This window comes from Scyliorhinus canicula, chromosome 8 (assembly GCF_902713615.1).
Source record: "Scyliorhinus canicula chromosome 8, sScyCan1.1, whole genome shotgun sequence".
Lineage (NCBI taxonomy): Eukaryota > Metazoa > Chordata > Chondrichthyes > Carcharhiniformes > Scyliorhinidae > Scyliorhinus > Scyliorhinus canicula.
This window is the reverse complement of record NC_052153.1, coordinates 148,166,424-148,189,483: the sequence shown is the minus strand read 5'-3', so window position 1 is coordinate 148,189,483 and position 23,060 is coordinate 148,166,424. Positions and strand designations below refer to the sequence as shown.

The following is a 23,060-nucleotide window of genomic DNA, read 5'->3' as shown; positions in this document are numbered from 1 at the left end:
TATACTTTGTAGTCCACATTAACCTTAAAATCTGAGTAATTTGTGAAGCTAAGGGAAGGAGGGGGGGCGGGGGAGCCTACCATAATCCAACTTTTCATGTTTAATAGATTTTTTTTTTCTTGCTAAAAAGAATTGACGATCCTGTGACTCTGTTCCTCCACGTTTAAAAAAAAAGAAAGTACGTCATGTTCTTTGAGCTAGGGTTCCATTCTAGGATCTTCCCGTCCAGTTGTAACATCAACTGGGATGGCAACACAGCATAAATGAAATATATACAAAATCTTTTGATTGCGGTTAATGTTTAAAAATTTACAAGCCCCAGCGAATCATGATGACTAAAACATAAGAAATGGGAGCAAGAGTCTGGTCTTTCAAGCCTGTTGTGGCATTCAGTAAGGCAACTGCTTCTATATCTGCTGTACTTTCCCACCTTATCCCCACATCCCTTGGTACCCAAAACTCGATTGATCTTGAATATACCCATTGGCTGAGTGTACACAGTCCTCTGAGCTACAGAATTATAAAACATTCTGTGTTCAGAGTAAAATAGATTGTTTAAATCTGTTTAACAAATTATTTTTGCACTCCTGTATCAATTGCTCAATGAAGCAAGTTACTAGGATTTATATTCTGATCATTTGGGAAGCAGTGCATGAAAACCGCTTGATAACATGTGTTATCTATTCTTGAAGTAAAGGTATGTGTGTCTGTCAACTGTCAACACATCATCTTTGCTGGAGGCTTCTTAAAGTGGAGTATAAATGCTAACCAAAACCATGAAGGGGGGGGGGGGGGTGCGTCAATTTTAAAGGTGCAAGTTAATAAGCAATGAAAAAATATTTGAGTTCTTGCAATAAGAATATAAATTCATGCTGTTTGCTTTGGTGCTCTTTTGCCCTTTGCTCAAACGTTTGTTTCCATAGGGTCTGTATTTTTCAGACCTGTGCGAGGAATATTCACATGTTTTTATTAATGTTGCCATTAGCTAGCCCTGGGGGGAGGGGGGGGGGGGGCACTAGGGGTTTAAGGAAAGGATGGAATGCAAAATCATAAATGGTGCATGAGCAAATTATTGGTGTGTTTGTGTGGGCGAGTGTGCATGCGTCTGAGGGAAAGCAAGAAAAATGTTTTCTAAAAAAGAGCAGTTAGAGCTGTAAAATAAAATGAATTCCACATGTTTTACAGGTTTTCATAATCATGTATTTTATAGTAGAAGGCAAGCTCAAAGGAGTGTTTTATTGCTTTTTCTTACACCTTTGATCTATTTTAGAATGTTACAATGATTACAAAGTATTTGCAGCTTAGAATCGGTTTGTTTGACCCAGTTGCCACATACTGGTGTTTGTGATTTCACCTGAGGCCCCTCCCATCCTGCTTCATCGAACCCCATCAACATATCCTGTAAATTCTTTCTCCTTCGCCTGTTTATCTAGCTTTCCCTTAAATGCATCTGTTCCTTTTTGTTCCTGTCTTTGTGGAATTTACACTTTCTCCCCATGTCTGCATGGGTTTCCTCCAGGTGCTCCAGTGTCCTCCCACAGTCCAAAAGAGGCGCAGGTTATGTGGGGTTATGGGGATAGGGCAGGAGAGTGGGACTAGGTAGGGTGCTCTTTCAGAGGGTTGGTGGAGGACCGATGGACCGAATGGCCTCCTTCTGCACTGTAGGGATTCTGTGATCCTATAACATTGGTGGCTCTGCTTTCAGAACCTAGGCTTCAACTACTGGAATTCCCTCTCTATGCCTCTCCACCTCTCTTCCCTCCTTTAAGACTCCTTAATACCTAACTGATGATTTAACCACGTTTATTGGTCCCAGAACCATAGAATTTTTAGCACTGCTGCCTCAAGGCGCCAAGGTCCCAGGATCCATCCCGGCTCTGGGTCACTGTCCGTGTGGAGTTTGCACATTCTCCCTGTGTTTGCGTGGGTTTCGCCCCCACAACCCAAAGATGTGCAAGGTAGGTGGATTGGCCATGCTAAATTGCCTCTTAATTGGATACTGCAAATTTAAAAAAAAGAATCATAGGATATACAGTGTAGAAGGAGGCTATTCGGCCCATCGAGTCTGCACCGGCCCCTGGAAAGAGCACCCCATTTAAGCTCATTACTCCACCCTATCTCCGTAACCCAGTAACTCCACCTGACCTTTTTCGACACAAAGGGGCAGTTTAGCGTGGCCGATCCACCTAACCTGCATATCTTGGGAGAAACCGGAGCATCTGGAGGAAACCCACGCATACACTGAGAACGTGCAAACTCCACACAGACAGTAACCTGAAGCTGGAATTCAACCCGGGACCCTGGAGCTGTGAGGCAGCAGTGCTAGCCACTGTGCCATTTGACCAAATATCTCCTTGTATGACTCATGGTCACATTTTGTTTTGTAATACTCCTGTGAAGTGCCTTAGGACGTTTTATTAAGTTAAGGCACTACTTAAAAGTTGTTGAATATTTTTTATTCTTTCATGTGATGTGGGTGGCACTGTTGCTTCACAGCACCAGGCGATTCCCGGCTTGCGTCACTGTCTGTGCAGAGTCTGCACGTTCTCCTCGTGTCTGCGTGGGTTTCCTCCGGGTGCTCCGGTTTCCTCCCACAAGTCCTGAAAAATGCTGTTGGGTAATTTGGACATTCTGAATTCTCCCTCCGTGTACCGAGAACAAGCGCCGGAATATGGCAACTAGAGGTTTTCACAGTAACTTCATTGCAGTGTTAATGTAGGCATACTTGTGAGAATAAAGATTATTATTATTGGCTAGCACTATTTTAATTGCCCATCCTTAACAGCCCTTGAGCCACTGCTTCCAACCACTGCAGTACATGTGGTGTAGATACACTCATATTGCTGTTAGAGTTGAGTCCCAGGATTTTTGCCCAGCCACAGTGGAGGATGGATGATATATTTCCAAGTCAGACTGATGTGTAGCTTGGAGGGGAACTTCCAGGTGGTGGTGTTACATACATCTGCTATCCTTGATCTTCTGGGTGGCAGAGGTTGGAAGGTGGTGTTGAAGGAGCCTTGCTGAGTTCCTATAGTGCATTTTGTGGATGATGCACACTGCTGCTACTCTCATCAGTGGCGGAGGAAGAGGATATTGAAGGTGGTATATGGGTTGCCAACCAAGCAGCTTGCTTTGTCCTGGATGGCGTTGACCTCCTCGAGTGTTGTTGGGACTGCAATCCTCCAGGCAAGTATTCCATCACAGAATCACAGAACCATTGCAGTGCAGAGGGGGCCATTTGCCCTGCTGCCACATCGGCTTTCCCATGGACACAAGCCCAAACTCCATCTGGAGCTTCTGTCTCTCCTTCAACAATGGCCTCCTCAGGCGCCGCCGAATATCTCCGGTCAACCTTCAAATTGTCCTCCATCTCCACCTGCTCCAGCCTCTCTTTGTGCACCCGGATCGAGATAAACACTCCCCTCACCACCGCCTTCAGCGCCTCCCACAACATGGAGACAGAAACCTCCCCCGAATTATTCTGCTCTATATAGTTCCGAATAGCCACCCTGATCTTCTCATAAACTTCCTTCTCCACCAATAAACCCCATGTCCGGCCTCCACTGCGACCATTGGGAACTCCCCTTTGCCACCCGCAAATCCACCCAATGCAGCACATGGTCAGATACCACGATTGCTGAATACACCGATTCAACCATCTCCGCCAACAGTGCCTTGTCCAGGACAAAGAGATTAATGTGGGCATATACCCAGTGGACGTATGAGAAGTACAAAACTCCCTTGGCTGTTCAAGCCACTATGGGGTCTGCCCTGCCCATGTGCTCCATAAACCCAAACAGCTTCTTTGCCATAGCCCACTCACCATCACAAATCTGCCTCCAGGGTCTGTCACTATACTTCCCACCTCAAAAGCCATCCTCCTACTGATCAACACTGCCCACCACCTCATATCCCTGGGACAATGGTGATGTTCAAGGGGCATGTTGACAAATACATGAATAGGATAAGAATAGAGGGATACAGACCCTGGAAGTGCAGAAGATTTTAGTTTAGACGGGCAGCATGGTCGGCACAGGCTTGGAGGGCTGAAGGGCCTGTTCCTGTGCTGTACTTTTCTTTGTTCTTTTGTTCTTTATATCCAATCCCGAATGGAATAACTGCCCAGCCAGCTCTGCCTCAACCTTGCCTTGTGCCCCGCCTTCAAATGCGTCTCATGAAGAAACACCAGGACTCTTAATCGGAACCATTCAATCCCCCAACGTACCATGTAATCAACTGGAGGATGGAGATAGAGCCCTTCTCTTTTACTCCCCACCACATACACACACGATCAGCCATAGCCCCTCTTTACCCAGGTTCACACCTTGTATACTTCTGGGCCTCCCCAAGATGTCAGCCTCAATCTACCCTGAACCAACCTGCACTACACCAACTCCGCCCATGCCAGCATCCCCCCCCCCTTTCTCTCCCCCCCCCCCCCCCCCCCCCAACAAACAAAGAAACAAAAAATAATCCACACCAGCCCCGTCCCTACACCCTCCACGGTTCCCCCCCCCCCCCCCCCACTGTACTCCTGTTAACTAGCCTGCCTGCTCGCAAGGTGGCCCCCATGCGAGGCAACTGTCTACATCCCCTTCCCCTCTACCACCCTTCACCAGCAATTTCCCTAAAACAGTTGAACACGCTTACCCAATCCACACCCACACATGGTAAATACACCAATCTGCCCGGCATACACACCCACATCCCCATACTGACATCTCCAAAGTTCAGTGTCCTCCATCCTCCCAGTCCATTGTCTCTCATAAAATTACTCATCTCTGGCGTATCAAAATAAAATTCTTGATTCTGGTATATGGCCCACAGTTGAGCACCCCGAACCGTACTCCTTTCTTGTAGAGGGCCGCCTTGACCCTGTTAACCCCAACCCATCGCTTGGCCAGCTCTGCACCCAAGTCTTGGTAGATATGCACCACATTTCCTTCCCAGCAAATTCTCTGCATTCTCTCATCTCCTTTGCCCACTGCAGAATCTTCTGTTTGTCCAGGAAATGATGCAACCGCGCCACCATCACCCTCGGCTGCTCCCCCACCTTCGGTCTCCTGCTCCACGCCTTGTATGCTCGATCCACCTCGGGAGGATGGTCAAAGACCACTTGCCCCACCAGCTTCTCAAACATCTTCGCCACATACTTTGTGGCCTGCATCCTTCAGTACGCTCGGGCAGCCCCACAATCCGAAGATTCTACCTCCTGGAGCGATTCTCCAGGTCTCCCACCTTCTCCATCAGCCACTTCTGGCCCTCTGTCATGAGCACTATCTCTGCCCTCAACGAGGTCAACCGGTCCTCATGATCAACCACTGACTCCTCCACCTTCGTGAGCACCAAACACTGCACTTCCAGCCTTTGCTCTTCGAGCCTTTTCTCCTCTCTTTCAATGGCCATCATGATCGGCTCCGCCACCTTAGCCATGTCCACCAAGGCCACTTTCCTCTGCTGCTGGAACTTGGGCATTCAGAAGTCCACCAATTGCTTGGTAGACCACTGGGCTGCCAACGACGCCCCAAAGCCCTCCGGTTTAGCTCACTTGGCTAAATCGCTGGCTCTTAAAGCAGGCCAGCAGCACGTTTCGATTCCCGTACCAGCCTCCCCGGACAGGCACCGGAATGTGGCGACTAGGGGCTTTTCACAGTAACTTCATTGAAGCCTACTCGTGACAATAAGCGATTTTCATTTCATTTTTCATTTTCATCTTTCCCTCTGTCGCACTTCGAAAGTCCTCCTGGCCAGATTGCTGCCCCTTGCTCGTTACACTCCTTGTCTGATAAGCCATAAACCGGCCCCACTAGAGAATTCCTGTGTCTGTGTTCATGCACTTTGCACCAGCAAACACCCCCTATAATCGGGAGAAAAGAACCAAACAATTCCACCTTGAGTGTGAGCCACCACATGTGCGACCACACACTCCATGGTCGCCACCATCGAATATCCTAGTTGACTCTTAAATGCCCTCGGGGATGGGTAGTAAATGCTGGCGCAACCAGCAACGGGGATGGTAAATGCTGGCGCAACCAGCAATGCCCACATTCCATGAATGAATTAAAAAAAAAAAAACTTGACACACTATAGCAGGGGTGGGCAAACTTTTCCGTGCAAGGGCCACATTCAGAAATTCACAATTTTAAAGGGCCGCATAGTATATTAAGTAAAATAATTAATATTTTAAATAGCCAAAATAAAAGGTCTTTAAAGAAAAAAAAGCACATTTATTTGAAAAACAAAGTAACTCAGTAAGTAACAGAACAATGTCAATGAGAATGATGCATCTGACTGCAGTCATTTACCAGTTTGTTGAAATCAGGTGTCAAGTTGCTTGTGCTGATCCTTAACACTGACAGAAGCACAGCCTAGCCGAGTCAACGATAAAAACGCGCGTAGTGGGGTGGATGAATGGGGCTGCCTTATTGGTCGGTTTAGTTGGGTGTGCAACCAATAGGAGCCAGGTTACAAACAATAATAAGGCTTATTGTTTGTAACCTGGACTCCTATTGGTCGCACACCCAACTAAACCGACCAATGAGACAGCCCCACTCATCCACCCCACTACGCGCGTTTTTATGCGGCCCGCCAATGAGGTGCCCGGAATCATAACCGGCATTTTTGAAAAGCCGCTGAAGTAAATGCGCTTATTAAATAAGCGCATTTACTTCAGCGGCTTTTCCCCAGCAGCTTTTCAAAAATGCCGGTTATGATTCCGGGCACCTCATTGGCGGGCCGCATAAAAACCTTTTGTCGGGCCGTAGTTTGCCCACCCCTACACTATAGCATGCAAGGCTATGGACCACAGGCTGGAAAATGGGATTAGAATAGACAGGTGTTTGAGGACCGGTGCAGACATGATGGGCTGAAGGGCCTCTTTCTGTGCTGTAAAACCCTAACTCTGGTGGCTTTTCCTCACAAAAAGCTTAGATTGCTTTATAATTTATTTTGTTCTTAATTTCCAAAGTAAGGTTTAAATAATAAGAAATTCACAATCTCATGATTAGATCAAACCATTGGATTATGTATTTGTCTTTTGATGCTGTTGTGAAAAGGTTTTACCTCAGCCACACACGAAAGCCTGGGCTTGGACATGACTTAGTTTATCCCAGAGCTGTGGTGCTCTTAGCTGAATTTTCATTGTGCAGTATCCTGAATTTCTCAGGGTGCCTCCGTACTGTTCTGCCAGCTATATCGATGGATTACCTTTAAAAATAAGGTGTGTGTGTGTGTGTGTGTGTGTGTGTGTGTGTGTACGTGTGTACACACACTTCCCAGTGGACCCATACCAGGTTCATGCTTGGTCAACCTTATACTCACTGGGTAATTGAGATACCGCGCCTCTAGCAGGACAGCTTGTATTCCGCAAAACGACCATTCCCACCCCGTCGGTCCCGTGAGGGGATATTACTCTTTCTTTAGGTTCTTCATGGTTTCTGTTCAATTTTTCAAAATTATTTGAAGAACAAGCACAGGGCAAACCGAACAAAATATTTTCAGGTACACTTTACCATAGTGTGCGCTTATATGTGTGGAGCAAAATATGAGCGCACCCATTAGAAAACCCGCTATCATCATTAATTTATCAATAAAGCTTTTGCATGATCTGCTGAGTACAGATGTAGTATTGCCATATTATTGGGGCCAAGTTAATATTACACGTTGGGTATCTTTATAATTGGCTGGCAATGTTATGGTGCATCATTTCTGCAATGAGAGTCGCTGGACAAAATCACAAATGGTCATTTTTAAAATATGGAACTCTCCGCCCTGATTATAGTTCCAGCGTTTGAAGTAGAATTTCTGTTGGCTAATGGTTATTCTAATTTCTGTCAGCTTAAGAAAATATTTTTGAAGGTGCTCTGTGATGTGACTGACCATATGATGTCCTACCAGCAGTAATAATTTCACAAATATTCTTGATATTTACTTTTTGAATAGAAAAGGAGTCAATTTCTATGTCTTGCTCCCACCAAAAGCTGTTTAGTCTGCTGATTTTACTTTCAACAATTAACTGCAACAGGAGTGAATAGGACTGCAAGAGGGATTAATTTTCAAATATGTTATACCCTGTTGGCCAACTGAAGATGTGCCAAATTGTACTTCACGCCTGCTGACCTTTTTTTTTGTTTATCACCTCTAATTAGCCAGGAGCTGCCTTTGCTGTGAGTTTTATATGTCATTCAAATAGTTGGGACTAGAATGAGGGCACCACTCTGTTGTACAAATATGCAGCAAAATGGTTTCTAACCTTCTGTCTAACTAAAGGGCAATTTACCAATTGATTGACTAGCATGACTGTAATTTAAGTTGTGCACGTTTTCCACCTTGCTATTTTACTGCAAGGCAGAATTTTCCCCTCTACCCTGAAGTGAGGTTGGAGTGAAGCCGAGGGAACTGCTTTTCTGAAATATGTCAGTGTGCTATTGCTTTTATAAAGGTTTTCATTTTAAATTGAGCCATTGCACAACATAATACTTCCGTGCTAATGATTCGCCACATCTGGTCCATTCTTGCTGCTTATCTGTTTTCAAAAGCTTGTCTGTTTTGCTGGCAATGTCCACTTTTCAGTTGTTTCTAAAAGCTGCAGTTCTGGAGATTTAATTTCATTGGTGCTTATAGACAGCTAATTAGCTGTATTCTAGCAGTACCATGGCAACGTTTGAGTTTGATTTTTAATGAGAATGCTGGGTGTATTTGGCTGATTTAAAAATTGGCTTTTAATATCTGAATAGATCCAATTTCTGATGCTGAGCACCTGACTTACAAGTAACTCTTAAATGATAGCTTTCAAAAGATAGAGGAATGCCCCCAAATATGATCCAACGTGACAAGACCATCAGATCTTTAAATCCAAAATAATCTGTCTCAAACCCACTCACTTCCAGTTTTGACAGTGCCTAGACCTGAATGGGGACATTGGGGAATTAACCTCGCAAGAACTGGGGCACTCGTTTAAATATTTCAATGAGGTTGTATGCCACAGATTTGGCCTCTTATTTTAAATTTTACACTAGCTGTACCTTGAATTTTGGGAGCGAAAGAAATGTGAGGCCTAGAGTGTGGAAGAATTAAGTGCCCACCACATGCTGTTTGTGGGCCAGGAGCATCACACCAACCCAACCAGTTTTCATCCTGCTCACTCATCAGCCTTAAAGCGTGCCCCAAGTTTTTCTGATCAGGTGATGCATATATCGCTATCTATCTGCTGCGCCATTTGCTCATGTGGTTTCACCAGACCTACACTTTATGGATGATTTTGTAGAAATGGAAACATGTTAAAAGTCGCACTTGTGTAACATGCATAATATATATATTATTATATTTATTTATTTATTTATGCTTTAAAAGTGTATTGAGTTGAGAAATGAAATGACCACAAAGGGAATTGTTTCTTTCTCTCTTGCCTTCTCTCACTTTGTCTTTAATTGGCAAGTGACTGTGCAATTGGACAGCACTTGCTGAACGACTCTTGTGTGCTGGTAGTTACGCTAACAACCAATTTAAGATAATCAGCCTACACGCTTGCAGCCGACACGCTTGCCAGAAGCAACATGCATTATATGCACGGACCTGTTTTCTGCAAACAAAAGGAATATGTTCAAACCTTTTTGGTTTACCTGGGAGTTTGGAGAACCTATGGTTCCTTTGTTGCATTCTCCATGGCAATGCCTCATCCAATCAAATTCAACATGCCAGAAATCAGCATCCTTTTCTCCTGTAGTATAAATTGTTGTGAACATTTGAAAATAGCATTCTTTCATTTGATGAGTGCAAGTTTTAGTGACGTGTGTTTTCAAGCAATATTCCAGTTCTGTACTACCATGTGACTGTAAGGGTGGCAAGGTGGCGTAGTGGTTAGCACTGCTGTCTCATGGCGCCGAGAACCCGCTTTCGATCACGGCCCCAGGTCACTATCTGTGTGGAGTTTGCACATTATCTGTGTCTGCGTGGTTCTCGCCCCACAAACCCAAAGATGTGCAGGGTAGGTAGATTGGCAATGCTAAATTGCTCCTTAGTTGGAAAAAAAAGAATTGGGTACTCTTTTTTTTAAAAAAAAAAACAAAAACGTTTTTCCCAAAATTTAGATCATCCAATTCATTTTTTCCAATTAAGGGGCAATTTCGCATGGCCAATTAATTTATGCACCATTTTTTTTAGGTTGTGGGGACGAAACCCATGCAAACACAGGGAGAATGTGCAAACTCCACACCGACAGTGACCCAGAGCCGGGATTGAACCTGGGACCTCAGCGCCGTGAGGCAGCAATGCTAACCACTGCGCCATCGTGCTGCCCTGTGAAGTTATTCATGAAGGCCCTGCCCCCTCAATCTTGGCCCTCGCCCGAGGTGTGGTGATCCTCGGGTTAACTCCCCACCAGTCAGCTCTCCCCCTCAAAAGGGAAAGCAGCCTATGGTCATCTGGGACTGTGGTAACTTCATATACAAGTTGTGTTTTTAGTTGAGGAGGAATGCTGTGGTTCTGTATCCGTGACAGCTATTTGTCAGGTTACTGGTATGCGAAAGGGTCCAAAGGGTAAATGTGCAGATGTTCTTCTAAGCTGATGGATGCCTATTTCCTCAGATTGTATGATCTGGCTTATTGGTGTTTCGACCAAGGCAACTGTCATTTCCATAATTGGCATGTTCTTTTATAATTCATTTGAAGGTCAGAGGTCTTGTCTAGAGGTCGCATCCAACAATCTAAAATACTTGCATCTGAATAAACTCAATGCTGAGGAAATAGATGTTTGTCAGCAAACTCTTCGTATTTTCCACTTGTACTAACTATATCAATCTGTTCTCATTTTCAAATAGACTTTGATGTAAGGAAGTCTTCATTCTTTCTTTCCTCCTCTTAAGAAGCAATATGCAATGATATTTCCTATTGTGCAAGATAGCATATTTATGGGGCGGGATTGTCCTCCGGCAGGATGCTCCATTTTGCCGGTGCCTGGGGGTTTCTCGATGGCATGGGGCTGCCCTACAATGGGAAACCACATTGACTGGCCGGCGTAACGGAGAATCCTGCCGGTGGGTCAGGGCCGAATTGTGGCGGGGCGGAGAATGCAGCCCATGGTCTTTCATAGCCTCATCAAATTCTTTATTATCACGATAGAAATTGCAAACAAAAACTGTTTTCTGCAGAAGCTTGGAAATCGGGGGGTGGGGGGGAAGATTTTTTTTCTCTGATATTGACAAAGGCCAATGGCAGGTTGGAAAAGCAGTGTTGAGACTGCCTACAGCAGTGGCAGCTTTTCACTGCATATAGTGCAGCACTTAATGTCAAAAATGTGTATGCACAGGCTCCCCGTTGTATCGCCGGTGGGTGACCTCTGATTCGCCCACCCCGCCAGCATCTCAGCACTTTAATGATTGGCGTACCATATTTCGGGACCGCACAAGCATACAGCAGCCACACTTAGCTGGGAAGTGATGGCTGTCAGGAAATCTGCCCTGAAGTTCTCGACTGCCTTCCTGGAGAAACTGCTCGATGCCTTGATATTATCTGCCCATGTACTGGACGTAAACCTAGCATGGGAGGTGCTGTCAGCGATCCCGTTCCAATTAGAAGAGGACAGCTATTTCGAACAGGAAAACTCTCAATTCATACACTCCAGACCCATCACACATCCACAGGAATCTTGCTCATGGGCCAGCAGAACTTGGTCTCCCACACACACCTTCATTACCCCTGCGGCTCATATCCTCTGGACATCCATGACCCCATTCATTACCCACACGTGCCATGCAGCCTTATCAGCTGGCCTGGCAGGTGTCCTGCTGACAATTCTCCATCTGTCTTCGTGCAGGACACGCTGACACATAACAAGAGTGAGATCCCAGACTGGTAGTGGGATGCCCAACTGAGGATCCTCACAGACTTCGAGGAGCGAGCGCTTCAGCTGGCTGGCAAGGACGTGGCTCATTCGTGTGCTGATGGTGAGGCCAACGGCGATTTAGCCAAGTGAGGATCCAGTAATACAGCATCTGTCAGACTAACATGCCGTGAGTCATGTCTCTGTTTCTCAGACCCCTGCCAATCACCAATGACCCCTGTTTTCTTTTCCAGGCACATCTGGGAAGCAACAGTGGGGCTCCACCAACCAGGTCGTGGGCACCAGCTCAGACAGCAGCAGTGACCGTGATTTTCACAGCCCTCAATGGAAGACCCATCACAGCACTCATGCATACCCTTCGCACGAGTACAGACACACACCTCAGTGGGACCTAGTTTTATTTATTTTTTTCTATATTCTCCATTTTCACATTTTCCTTAAAAATTCACACCCCACCCACAAACAGTAAACGGTAACAAATACAAAATCAATCCCCTTAACAATAACAACAATCCCATCCTCCCACCACCCCAAACAACGGCCCACATGCATCCAATAAAACCCTCCCATGGTGGAAACAAAAAACAAGGGAGAAAAAGGAGTCCGGAACCGCCCATGGGCACCATAGAGTCCACTCTTTTCCCCCCCCACATATATACACACACACACACACACACACACACACACACACACACACACACACACACACACGCGCAACGCCATCCAACCTCTGAAAGAGTGCCATACATGATACCCAAGAGTTGTAAACCCCACCCCCTCCCTCCCCAACACCACCCGTCCACTGCCTCTTGTAAAACTCCTTCCCCCAACCTCTGTTCTTTCCACCCCGGCTAGACTACTCGGACCCTGTTCTGCCAGGCTCCGATGGCCGCAGCCCCTCCCCCCACCTCACTCCCGTTCACTGACCAGCTTAAACCGGCCAACGTGGGGGCCCCCGCCCAGGTCCCTTTCCCCCTGGCCCGGCCCTAGGAAAGCCCAGAAATCTTCTTTTAGCACCCAAACCCCGCATATCCACCTACACCCCAAAGAGCCATCACTTGAAATGAAAAATGAAAATCGCTTATTGTCACGAGTAGGCTTCAATGAAGTTACTGTGAAAAGCCCCTAGTCGCCACATTCCGGCGCCTGTCCCGGGAGGCTGGTACGGGAATTGAACCGTGCTGCTGGCCTGCCTTGGTCTGCTTTCAAAGCCAGCGATTTAGCCTGGTGAGCTAAACCAGCCCCTGTGAAAGTCCCATCACTTCCCTTGTCCAAATATATATAACATCGGCTCCTTTAGCCCATACGCCCGCACGCAGTGAAACAAAAAAAAAGAAAATATAGTCATGAGGTTACATCGGCACATGGCCATTTCTCAATTTCTGAATTCTGCCACAGTCCTTCTGCCTTCACAAACTCTTCCGCTGTTCCAAAATACAAGTCCTTGAGCTTATAAGTCACCCTCAGCTTCGCTGGATATACAATGCCGCACTGCACCTTGCTAATGTACAGTGCCCTCTTCACCCGGTTGAAAGCAGCCCGCCTCCTCGCCAGTTCCACCGTAAAGTCCTGGTATACACGTATACCAGCTCCAGCCCACTGCACCACCCGCTTCTGCTTGGCCCAGGACAGGACCTTCTCCTTCACACTGTACCTATGGAAGCACAGAGTCACTACCCTTGGCGGCTCACTCGCCTTGGTACAGGCCTCCACGACCGATGAGTCCGATCCAGTTCATATCGAGAGGGATCCTCCCCCTTCACCAATAGTTTCGCCAGCATCACAGCAAAATACTCAGTCGGCCTCGGCCCTTCAACTCCTTCGGGCAGCCCCACAATCCTCAAATTCTGACGCCTGGATCTGTTTTCCAGGTATTCCATTTTTCCTCGCAGATCTTTGTTAATCTCCATCACCTTCCGCATCTCCTTCCCCATCGAGGTAAATTGATCACCGTGCTGCAATAATGTCTCCTCCACTTCCTTCAGCACCTCCCCTTGCTTCTGCACCTCCGCCACTGCGCTCGCCACCGCCGTCGTCACCGGGGAAATTGCCTCCTCCACCAGCACTCTCAAAACCTCCGTCATCTCCTTCTTCATTGTCTCCATGTATTTTGTAAACTGCCTTTCGAATTCCGCAGCCATCATCTTAGTTATTTCTTCAGCCGTAAGCAATGCGGCCTCCCCTGGTGCTCCAGCCTCCATTTTCCTTGGTGACCCCGCGGTGACCCTTCTACTCCCCGACGGATTTTCAGCTGTTTTCATAGCCTTTTTTTTACTGGTCCTCGACATATCCCTTCCCTGTGCTTTCTCCTGACCTTCATCGCCTTCGCTGCCCCTAGGACCGGGCGTCAATCCCCGACAATGCCGTTCCCGAACGGGAGCCCTCCAACCCTCGGCGGCTTCCCGCCCGTCGTCACCGGAAGTCTGGGACCTAGTTTTAGAGCAATCTTGGGGTCACAAACAGGTGAGCACAATACAACGTTCAATGCACAGCGGGCAGAAGAGGGAATATCTCTGGGTGCGGTCCTCGGAGGATTGCTGGAAACCAATGCCTCAGTTGCTGGTGCTCCAAAAACAAACATAGAAAGTCAGGAAGGGATGCCGGCTGCACTCCTCGGATTGCAAGGTTCCATGGAGAAGTCCGTCAGTCTGAGGCGATTGAACCGATAGGCCAACGCACTGAGGTCAACACTGGTAGGGTGGTGGCCACAGTACATTGACACAAGACCTATGCCCTGCACTCCTGCAAGGTATGTACTCCATGGTGCAGGCACTTGCTGCCATCCATCAGTGTCAACGCCAAAGGATAATGGGGCTTCTTGAGCTCACTCCAGTTGCCCCTCTCTCCCAAGGAAGAAGCCACCCCACCCACCCCGACTCATCCCCATCCCTCCTGATTCATTCCTCCTTACACCCCGGCCAAACCTATGTGCCCCCCGACTTTATCACTGCCCCCCCCCCCCCCCCCACAAAGCATGCTGTTACCGATGTGTTTGCCAGATGTACGCTTTTTGTAGCCAGCCGTGCTTCCCACTGCTCTGGCATCATGCAGCCATTGTGCATTATTTTCTTTAAGATGTTTTTATTCGTTTTCATATATTATGTTTCACACTTCAGCTCACAAGTTAAATTACATGTTGCATACCCGCACAGAGCAAAATAGAAAACAAAACAGGAAAAAAAACCAGTTATTAAAACAAGGACAAATGAAACGAGGCTAAAAGGGAAGATCAGTACAATCTGAAATCCTCACATATATATTTGCAGATCAATGTCTCCCCTCCCACTGCAGCGGTGGGTGGTCCCCCTTTCACTGGACGGCCTCCATCTCCCGTGGAAGCCCTCTTCCGACCCCCGGATGGCAAACATTCTTTTCTCCAGGCTGAGAAATTCCGTCAATCTGCAACTTTTAGCGGTGCTGCCAATCGCCAGCCGAGCAGGATTCTCCAGCAGGGGGTTAAGGAGGCAAGGGCGACGGCGCCCCTCCCCATGAAGAGTTCTGGCGCTGAAATCCCGAAACCGCCACCTTTGGGCATGGCTCCACTCTCACCTCCACAACCTTGGACATTGCCTCAAAGATGGTCATCCAGAACCTGACAAATCTGGGCCAGGTCCAGAACTTGTGGGTGTGGTCGGCTGGGCCTCCCTGGCATTGTTTGCATTTGTCCCCCACCAATGGAAAGAACCTGCTAATTCGGGTTTTGGTTAGGTGGGCTCTGTGCACCATCTTTAGCTGCGCAAGGCTCAGCCCTGGGCAAGTGGAGGTGAAGTTCGCCCTGTGCAGTGCTTCGATCCAGAGCTCTCCCCCACAACCCAAAGATGTGCAGGGTAGGTGGATTGGCCACGCTAAATTGCCCTTAATTGGAAAAATGCATTGGGTACTCTAAATGTATAAGAAACAAAACTATTTCATTTACTTTAAAGAATAATATGGAATGGGTCCATCAATAGAATTTATAATAAATGGACCTCTCTCTTCTTTTCTATCTGTGGCGGAGATCAAACAGGAGTGCAGTGATGTTGAAGTTTGGTTGCTTCCTGTGGAAATTGTCACTGCAGCTACAACGAGAGTGAACTGCTTTCTTGCAATCTTGAGAATTATCTGGCTGTACTACTCTGGGCAAATGGTGACTATTTTATAAAATCCCGACATGGGGCTTGCAGGTGATGATATATTTTTTGGCGGGCGATGTTTAGAAGATGAGCCTTTCTTTGAAGAGTATACTGCCTCTGCCCTGCTTTAATAATGATGTTGTTGACATGGTGGGTCTAGCGCAACCTCTGATCAATGGTGCTTCCCCCACCCTGGGATGACGCGGATGCAGGGATCCTACAGCATGAACGGGACAGGTTGGGCGAGTGGGCAAATCAATGGGAGATGCAGTATAATTTTGATGAGTGTGAGGTTATTCACTTTGGTAGCAAAACAGGAAAGCAGATTACTAGCTGAATGGTTGTAAATTGGAAGAGAGGAGTGTGCAACAGGACTTGGGTGTCCTTATGCACCAGTCGCTGAAGGTAAGCATGCAGGTGCAGCAGGCAGTAAAGAAGGCTAATGGTATGTTGGCCTTCATTGTGAGAGGTTTCAAAAACAGAAGCAGGGATGTGTTGCTGCAATTAGAAAAGGCCCTCAGTGAGGCCACAACTAGAATATTGTGTGCAGTTTTGGTCTCCTTTTCTGAGGAAGGTTGTTCTTGTTCGAGGAAGTGCAGTGAAGGTTTACCAGACTGATTCCAGGGATGGCGGGACTGTCATATGAGGAGAGATTGACTTGGTTAGGATTGTTCTCGCTGGGGTTCAGAAGAATGAGGGGAGATCCTCATCGAGACTTATAAAATTCTAACAGGACTAGACAGGGTAGATGCAGGGAAGATGTTCCCGATGGTGGGTGTGTCCAGAACCAGAGGTCACACTCTGAGGATTCAGGGTAAACCATTTCGGACAGAGATAAGGAGACACTTCTTCACAGAAAGAGTGGTGAGCCTGTGGAATTCATTACCATAGGAAGTAGTTGATGCTAAAACATTGAATATATTCAAGAGGCGGCTAGATATAGCACTTGGGGTGAATGGGATCAAAGGTTATGGGGAGAAAGCAGAATTAGGCTATTGAGTTGGATGATCAGCCAGATGGTGCTGCTGAAGATGATGGTCATGTTGCTGTTTGTCTCTTATGAAGGAAAACTGAATGTGGTAAATATACGACTGTTCAGTGATTCACTTGTACTTTTGTGTCTTTGCATCTGTAAATTGCCTCGCCCTCCTGTTCATAAGCTGATGCTTTCTTTTGTTCATGATGGACATTACAACCTTTTACGTGGCATGCATGTTCCCTGTCACATTACAGACTGGGTATGAATTTTGCTGTATTGTCGTCACACATTGCATATTTCCGAGGCGTTTGGAGCTGCAGCTTGAAACTGACCACACGTTCCAGTCTGCACAATTTCTTCATTTAAACTTTTGACTTGCATTCTGCTGTGCTTATTGCACAATTCAGACTGTGCTTTTAAAGAGACAGACTGCGAAAACGCAGCTGCACCACAGTGCTGGGAAAATTTAGTGAAGTATTCCGAATAATGATTCTATTGTTATAAAGCAGAATGTTAGTTAATTTGCCATGAGCAATGCTTTGGTTAATCAGCTGATACTTATAAAATATGTAACCTCTGATGATGGATTTCAAAGACAAATCCCTGCTTCCAGTGGGGATGCCAAGCAAGTTGGTAGCCTCATTGTCTCGTTTCACTGACCTGTGCTTCCTGCTGCATTATATTTTATTAATTTCAGCCATTTATCTTCAGTTCGATCAGTATTGATTGTTTTATATTTATTTCCTCGGCAGATTTTTTGTTTGGCAATTATGCTCACTGGTTTTCTCTCCTCTTCTGAAAGTGATGATTGCTTTGTGTGAATATAGTTCCATAGAATTGTTATTAGATACCAGTTGCCCCATATTCAATGAGCAATATATATAGATATATATTATATATATATATATATATATATATATATATATATATATATATATATATATATATATATATATATATATATATAGACACACTCAGGCCTGTGACACCGTACAATGATAAAAGCTGAGAACTCTGGTTGATTTATTCCTCTCCCTAGTTCATGGACATCACTGTTTTGATCAAGATCAGCTAATTCAGCTTAGACTGCAATTTGCTGATTATTAGAGAAATCTTGATAATTACATATTTTCTTGTGATTTCTGGGATATCACTTTCAGTTTGGTGTCACTCTTTTCAATCTGGCCTGGGTAGGTTGGTACATCTTTCGCAGTAGATCGTATTCTCCTTTTGATTTGGATGCTATGGGACCTCAATGTCTTACCCATGAAAAACTAGCATCCTGTTTGCGCTAGAGCACTGCTTCACGAGGCAACGGTGCCACCTTGTTGAGGTAATTCTCAGTTCTATGCAAGTGAAGTTTCTCAGATTGCAGATTTTAAAAAAGGAAAGCTTACGACACGTTTCTGAACCATTGAACACCTCAAAGTGCTTTACGACCAATGGAGTGCTTTTCCTTTTTGAAGTTAGGTCACTGTTATAACGCATTCTTGGATTGTCATGTACACCAAGGTACAGTGAAAAGTATTTTTCTGCGAGCAGCTCAACGGACCATTAAGTACATGAAAAGAAAAGGAAATAAAAGAAAATACATAATAGGGCAACACAAGGTATACAATGTAACTAGATAACACCAACATCGGGTGAAGCATACCGGGATGTCGTGTTAATGATGTCATTTTAGGAGTCTGGTAACAGTGGGGAAGAAGCTGTTTTTGAATCTGTTTGTGCGTGTTCGCAGACTTTTGTATCTCCTGCCCGATGGAAGAAGTTGGAAGAGTGAGTAAACTGGATGGGAGGGGTCTTTAATTATGCTTCCTGCTTTCCCCAGGAAACGGGAGCTGTAGATGGAGTCAATGGATGGGAGGCAGGTTTGGGTGATGGACTGGGCTGTATTCATGACTCTCTGAAGTTTCTTGCAGTCTTGGGCCGAGCAGTTACTATACCAGGCTGTGATGCAGCTAGATAGGATGCTTTCTATAGTGCATCTGTAAAAGTTGGTAAAGTGGACATGCCAAATTTCCTTCGTTTCCTGAGGAAGTATAGGTGCTGTTGTGCTTTCTTGGTGGTAGCGTCGGCGTGGGTGGACCAGGACAGATTTTTGGTGATGTGCACCCCTAGGAATTTGAAACTGCTAACCATCTCCACCTCGGCCCCGTTGATGCTGACAGGGGTGTGTACAGTACTTTGCTTTTTGAAGTCAATGACCAGCTCTTTAGTTTTGCTGGCATTGTGGGATAGATTGTTGTCGCTGCACCACTCCACTAGGCTCTCAATCTCCCTCCTGTATTCTGACATTCAACAAACAAGTAGCAATGTGATGATAACCAGGTGATTTCCCCCCCCCCCCCCCCCCCCCCCCCCCCCCCCCCCCCCCCCCCCCCCCCCCCCCCCCCCCCCCCGATGTTGATTAAGGGATAAATATTGGCCAGGCTACCAGCAATAGCTCAACTGCAGTTCTTTGAAATAGCTCAGTGGGATCTTTTACAGTAGGCTGATGGAATACAGCACCTCTGGCAGGGCAGCACTTCCTCAGTGCTGCACTAGAATGTCAGCCTTGATTTTTGCTTCAAGCCCCCAGAGTAGGACCTGAGCCCAGAACCTTGTGACTTAGTGGCAAGAGTGCTACCAACTGATCCACAGTGTCACTCAACATACAACATCCAGATAGGTTTAAGATCACTGCTTATGTATATTTTGTGCATGCTCCGCAATGTTGAATCATTCCGCAGTGTAAAAATGTGAATTTAGATCATAGACAGCTGCATTGCATTGTGGATACAAATGGGTTATCGGATGGCATTCATTTAAAAAAAATAAAATAATTTTTATTGAAAAATTTTGATTTTATACAACATTGTATAATACCGAAGTAAAAACCTTAGTAAAATACCGAAAATAACAATAATATTAACAATCATATACATTCGCCCCATCCCCATGAACAACCCAGCATTTTAACAACAACGCAAATGAACACACTATAAAGTTACAGAATAAACACGACAATAATGCACCCCCCCCCCGGGTTGCTGCTGCCATTGACCAAGTTACCTATCTCTGAGCCAGGAAGTCCAGAAAAGGCTGCCATCGTTTATAGAACCCTTGTATTGATCCTCTCAGGGCAAATTTGACCTTTTCCAATTTTATAAATCCCGCCATGTCACTGATCCAGGTCTCCACGCTTGGGGGCCTTGCATCCTTCCATTGTAACAGAATCCTTCGACAGGCTACTAGGGACGCAAAGGCCAGGACACCGGCCTATTTCGCCTCCTGCACTCCCGGCTCTACCGCAACTCCAAAAATCGCGAGTCCCCACCCTGGTTTGACCCTGGATCCAACCACCCTCGACACCGTCCCCGCCACCCCCTTCCAGAATTCTTCCAGTGCTGGGTGTGGTTCGCAGGACTCCCCGAACATCTGGTGCACCTGTCCTCTCCCCCGAAGAACCTACTCATCCTAGTCCCGGACATGTGGGCCCGGTGCAGCACCTTAAATTGGATGAGACTAAGCCTCGCCCATGAGGAGGAAGAGTTGACTCTCTCCAAGGCCTCCGCCCAAGTCCCGTCCTCTATCTGCTCCCCGAGTTCCTCCTCCCATTTAGCCTTCAGCTCCTCCACTGACGACTCCTCCACCTCCTGCATTACCTTATAGATGTCAGACACCTTCCCCTCTCCTACCCACACCCCCGAAAGCACTCTGTCCATCGTCCCCTGCGAGGGCAGCAAAGGGAATCCCTCTACCTGTCGCCTAGCAAACGCCTTTACCTGCAGGTATCTGAACATGTTCCCTTGGGGAAGGCCAAATTTATCTTCCAGTTCCCCCAGTCCCGCAAACCTCCCGCCAATAAACAGATCCCTCAATTTGCTGATGCCCGCCCTTTGCCACCCCCTGAATCCCCCATCTGTGTTCCCCGGGATGAACCGATGGTTGCCACCCAGTGGAGCCTCCATCGAGCCCCCTGTTTCCCCCCGATGCCGTCTCCACTGTCACCAGATTCTTAGGGTCGCCGTCACCACCGGGCTCGTGGTAAACCTCTTAGGGGAGAGCGACAACGGTGCCGTTACCATGGCACCCAGGCTCGTACCTCTACATGACGCCATCTCCATTCTTTTCCACGCCGGCCCTCCCCCCTCCATCACCCATTTACGCACCATTGACACATTGGCTGCCCAATAGTACCCCAGAAGGTTGGGCAGTGCCAGCCCGCCTCTATCCCTTCCTCGCTCCAGGAACACCCTCCTCACTCTCGGAGTCCCATGTGCCCACACAAAGCTCAGAATACTGCCGGTCACTCTCCTAAAGAAGGCCCAGGGGATAAATATGGGCAGGCACTGAAAAAGGAACAAGAACCTTGGAAGCACTGTCATTTTGACGGACTGTACCCTCCTCGCCAACGACAATGGCAGCATGTCCCACCTCCTGAACTCCTCCTCCATCTGATCTACCAGTCTGGTAAAGTTATGCTTGTGGAGAGTCCCCCAGTACCTGGCCACTTGCACCCCCAGGTACCTAAAGCTCTCCCCTGCCCGCCTAAGCGGGAGCCTACCAATTCCTTCCTCCTGATCTCCAGGGTGCACTACAAACACCTCGCTCTTGCCTAAGTTTAATTTATAACCTGAAAAGGTCTCAAACTCGGCTAGCAACTCCATCACTCCCGGCATCCCTCCCACCGGGTCCGCCACATACAGTAACAGTTCGTCGGCATACAACAACACCCTATGTTCCTCTCCACCTCGCACCAAGCCTCTCCACCTCTCTAAATCTCTCAACGCCATCGCCAGCGGCTTGATTGCCAGTGCAAACAACAAGGGGGACAGGGGGCAACCCTGCCTGGTCCCTCGGTAAAGCCGGAAGTACTCCGACCTCCTCCTATTCGTGGCCACGCACGCCATCGGGGCCTCATATAGCAGCCGCACCCATCTAATGAACCCTTCACCAAATCCAAACCTCCCCAACACCTCCCATAGGTACCCCCACTCCACTCTATCGAAGGCCTTCTCCGCATCCAGCGCCACCACTATCTCTGCCTCCCCCTCAATCGCCGACATCATGATGACATTCAGCAATCTCCGCACATTCTTGTTCAGCTGCCTTCCCTTCACAAAACCTGTCTGGTCCTCGTGCACAACCCCTGGCACACAGTCCTCTATCCTGGCGGCCAGGATTTTTGCCAGCACCTTAGCGTCCACGTTGAGGAGAGATATGGGCCTGTATGAACCACACTGCTGGGGGTCCTTGTCCTTCTTTAAAATTAACGAGATCAGCGCCTGCGACATCGTCGGGGGCAAAGTCCCCCCTTCCCACGCTTCATTGAGTGTCCGCACCAGCAAGGGGCCCACTAAGTCCACAAACTTTTCATAAAATTCCACCGGGAACCCATCCGGCCCCGGTGCCTTCCCTGACTGCATCTGCCCGATCCCCTTAACTAGCTCCTCCAGCTCAATCGGCGCACCCAGCCCCTCCACCTTCTCCTCCTGCACCTTCGGGAAAGAAAGCCTGTCAAGGAACCTCTCCATTCCCCTCCTCTTCCCCCGTTGGCTCCGACCGGTACAGTTCCCCGTAAAAGTCCTTGAAGACCTCATTCACCTCTACCCACTTCCGCACCACATTCCCACTCTTGTCTCTCACTCCAGCAATCTCCTTAGCCGCATCCTGCTTACGGAGCTGATGAGCCAGCATCCTACTCGCCTTTTCACCATGTTCGTACACTGCCCCTTGTGCCTTCCTCCACTGTGCCTCCGCCTTTCTAGTGGTCAGCAAATCAAATTTAGCCTGCAGGCTGCGCCTCTCCCCCAACAGCCCCTCCTCTGGTGCCTCTGCATACCTCCTGTCCACCTCCAGCATCTTTCCCACCAGTCTATCCCTCTCACTCCTCTCGCTCCTCTCCCTGTGTGCCCGGATGGATATCAGCTCCCCACAAATTACTGCCTTCAGGGCTTCCCAGACCATCCCCACCTGAACCTCCCCCGTATCATTCACCTCAATGTACCCCTCAATACTTGCCCGGACCCTCCTACACACCTCCTCCTCCGCCAACAACCCCACATCCAACCACCACAACGGACGTTGGTCCCGCACCTCCCCCATCTCCAACTCTATCCAATGCGGAGCGTGGTCGGAGATTGCA

The 23,060-nt window shown here is 47.4% G+C and overlaps 1 protein-coding gene across 3 annotated transcripts in view; it reads left to right on the top strand.

Annotated features, from left to right (window-relative positions):
- msh3 (mutS homolog 3 (E. coli)) overlaps nt 1-23,060 on the top strand; it is a 378,564-nt gene that overhangs the window by 96,268 nt on the left and 259,236 nt on the right. The window lies entirely within an intron of this gene.